This window comes from Myotis davidii, unplaced genomic scaffold (genome assembly GCF_000327345.1).
Source record: "Myotis davidii unplaced genomic scaffold, ASM32734v1 scaffold149, whole genome shotgun sequence".
Classification (NCBI taxonomy): Eukaryota; Metazoa; Chordata; class Mammalia; order Chiroptera; family Vespertilionidae; genus Myotis; species Myotis davidii.
Genome location: NW_006352194.1, coordinates 3,839,411 through 3,842,960, shown reverse-complemented (window position 1 = coordinate 3,842,960; position 3,550 = coordinate 3,839,411). Strand labels below are relative to the sequence as shown.

General features: G+C 44.0%; 1 protein-coding gene and 1 pseudogene across 3 annotated transcripts in view; one reads left to right on the top strand and one right to left on the bottom strand.

Moving 5' to 3' along the window:
* TCEA3 (transcription elongation factor A (SII), 3) overlaps positions 1 to 3,550 on the bottom strand; it is a 51,005-nt gene that overhangs the window by 22,554 nt on the left and 24,901 nt on the right. The window lies entirely within an intron of this gene.
* LOC102768026 overlaps positions 1,815 to 3,550 on the top strand; it is a 2,879-nt pseudogene continuing 1,143 nt past the window's right edge. The window contains exon 1 of the transcript XR_001512114.1: positions 1,815 to 3,544. The product of XR_001512114.1 is annotated as a ubiquitin carboxyl-terminal hydrolase 1 pseudogene (transcript). The remainder of the gene's footprint in view (positions 3,545 to 3,550) is intronic.

Here is a 3,550-nt window from a genome sequence, read left to right as displayed (position 1 = left end):
CGCGACCCACAGGTTGAGAACTGCTGTTCTGAGAAGAGGAAGAGAGACAAGAGCGCACCTCTCTCCCCCAATCCTATGCAGACAGAGCAAGAAGCCAGAAGGTGGCTATCTGCAAGCCAGGAAGAAGGCCTGCACCAGGGGCTGAATCGGCTGCCACCTTGACCTTCCCTGCCTCCAGCATGTGAGAAATAAACGTCTGTTGTGTAAGCCATGCCGTCCATGGTATTTGTGATCGCCGCCCGAGCTAAGATCCCCCCCAAGCCACAGTGACGACCGAAAATGCTCCCGTGAATTTCTAAATGAACCTCCGCTCAGGACCACCGGTTTAAGGTCAGGAGGGCCCTGGGGCCTCCCAGGCCTCCCTAAGGCAGACATTGCCAAGGGGCCGCAGCACTCTCTTCTCCGAGGCAGGATGCAGCCCCAGGCTCCCTCTCCCGGCAGCACTGAGAGCCTTCACTCAGCAGCTGGAGCTGGCAGTTGGAATCGGGCAAGACAGCAGCCCCGTCAGCCTCTCAGGCCTGTTTCATCCTCATCGAGCCTCCAACAACCCCGTGTGGTGCTTGTTGCCTTTCCAGTGGCAGTCTGACTGCACTTTAGGCCTGAAACAGCTGTGTGTCTCCCGCTCACAGTCACCCTAGAGCAGTGACGGCGAACCTTTTGAGCTCGGCGTGTCAGCATGTTGAAAAACCCTAACTTAACTCTGGTGCCGTGTCACATATAGAGATTTTTTGATATTTGCAACCACAGTAAAACAAAGACTTATATTTTTGATATTTATTTTATATATTTAAATGCCATTTAACAAAGAAAAATCAACCCAAAAGAATGAGTTCGCGTGTCACCTCTGACACGCGTGTCATAGGTTCGCCATCACTGACTTAGAAGCCAACCTCACCGTCCCACCTGGTTGTCCCAGCATCCACTCTGGCCCCTGGACGCTCATCATTTGCTTAAATCCACCTCCAAGTCATTTCCCTTGGCCATGCTTCTCCTGCTCTGACCTCTGACCTCCCTCCTGGACTATACAAGTCACTCCTTTACCCACAGTCTCTCAGTAGTGATCTCATCCAGCTTCAAATGCTAGCCACACACTGACTCTGAAATTTACATTTCTAGCCCAGACTTTCTTCCTGAATTCCAGCCTGGAATAACCTAACTGTTCATGCAACTTCTCCACCTGGATGACTGGTATAACCCTTGAACCCAGCATATCCAAGCCTGAACTCTGGATCTCCTGCCGCAGCCTGATTTACTCAGTCCTCCCCTATCAACTAGTGACAACTCCATCCTTACAGATAGGTGCTCAGGTGAAAAGTCTTGCAGGCATCCTGACTTTTTCTCTTGTGCCCCACATCCAACCTGTCAGGAAATCCAACCAGCTCTGCCTTCAAAATGTATCTGGAGTGGAGTCCACCCCTTCTCCCTGCCTGCTGCCACCCTCAGCCACCATCATATCCTGCCTGAATAATCGAAATCCTTTCCTGGTTGCCAGAAGCCTGTCCATCCTTGCTGCTTGACACAGTCGCTGCAGGGAAGAAACATCTGCACAGCATATGTTTCAAGGGACCTGGCATATATGGCATACTGTTCTTAATATGTTTGCTCCCCTTCTTGGCGCTGTGTGTTTTAACCAAGGTCACCTCTCTGAGAAAGGTTGTTTCCCCTGGTAGGGATTTCCCCCTGAAGTTACTTTAACTGTGAACAATCATGCTTAAACTACATCATCTTTACTTAGAATAATCTCCTTCAGTTACTTCCTTGGACCTGTTGAGGCTGGACCCCAACATCTAGCACCCGAACAGGGACCCCGAGATATAATTGGTGATTATAACGTCCGTATATAAATCAGTATTTGTCAACTCTTTGGTATTGGAAGAAAAAATGCCTGGTGTCATACCTAATGAAAGTAATGGGCTTTCAAGAGGTAGTCCATCAAAGAAAAACAGACTTTCCTTTAAGTTTTTTCAGAAAAAGGAAACTAAGAGAGCCTTGGATTTCACAGATTCTCAAGAAAATGAAGAAAAGGTTTCTTCTGATTATAGAGGATCTGAAATTGATCAAGTTGTTCCTGCGGCACAGTCCTCACCTATGAATTGTGAGAAGAGAGAAAACTTGTTACCATTTGTGGGGCTAAATAATCTTGGCAATACTTGTTACCTTAATAGTATACTTCAGGTATTATATTTTTGTCCTGGTTTTAAATCTGGAGTGAAGCACTTATTTAATATTATTTCAAGGAAGAAAGAAGCTCTTAAAGATGAAGCCAATCAAAAAGAGAAGGAAAATTGTAAAGAAGACTCTTTGATAAGTTATGAACTCATATGCAGTTTACAGTCCTTCATCATTTCAGTTGAACAGCTTCAGGCTAGTTTTCTTTTAAATCCAGAAAGATACACTGATGAACTTGCTACTCAGCCAAGACGACTACTTAACACACTCAGGGAACTCAACCCTATGTACGAAGGATATCTACAGCAAGATGCACAGGAAGTATTACAGTGTATTTTGGGAAACATTCAAGAAACATGCCAACTCCTAAAAAAAGAAGAAGTAAAAAATGTGGCAGAATTATCTGACAAGGTAGAAGAAAAACCTAATCAGAGAGAGGCAATTAATGGGGTTAATAGCACAGAGATGGACAATATGGGCCATACTGAAGGCTATAAAGAAAAACTCCCAAAAGGAAATGGGAAGAGAAAAAGTGACACTGAATTTGGTAACATGAAGAAAAAGGTTAAGGTATCCAAGGAACACCAGTCATTGGAAGAGAACCAGAGACAAACCAGATCAAAAAGAAAAGCTACAGGTGATATATTAGAGATTCCTCCTAAAACAGTCACTAAGCACATTCCTGCAAATGAGAGTGCAAGACCCTCACAGAAGAAATCAAAAGTTAAAATAAGTTGGTTAAAGTCTGCAACTAAGCAACCCAGCATCCTTTCTAAATTCTGTAGTTTGGGGAAAATAAACCAAGGATCCAAAGGACAATCTAAAGAAAATGAAGATGATCTTGAAGAGGACTCTGGGAAGTGTGAAAATGATAACACAGTTATTGGCCGTGGACTTGAAGCTCCAGGACATAATGTTAAGTCCATTAATGGCAATGACGTTAAGCCCATCAACAAAGGCACAGAGCAAATTGGTTTTGAGCTTGTAGAGAAGTTATTTCAAGGTCAGCTGGTATTAAGAACTCGCTGTTTAGAATGTGAAAGTCTAACAGAAAGAATAGAAGATTTTCGAGACATCAGTGTGCCAGTACAAGAAGAGAAGCTCTCTAAAGTAGAGGAGAGTTCTGAAATTTCCCCAGAGCCAAAAACAGAAACGAAGACCCTGAGGTGGGCAATTTCACAATTTGCTTCAGTGGAGAGGATTGTTGGAGAAGATAAATATTTCTGTGAAAATTGCCATCATTATACTGAAGCTGAACGAAGTCTTCTGTTTGACAAAATGCCTGAAGTTATAACCATTCATTTGAAGTGTTTTGCTGCTAGTGGCTTGGACTTTGATTGTTATGATGGTGGACTCTCCAAGATCAACACTCCTTTACTGG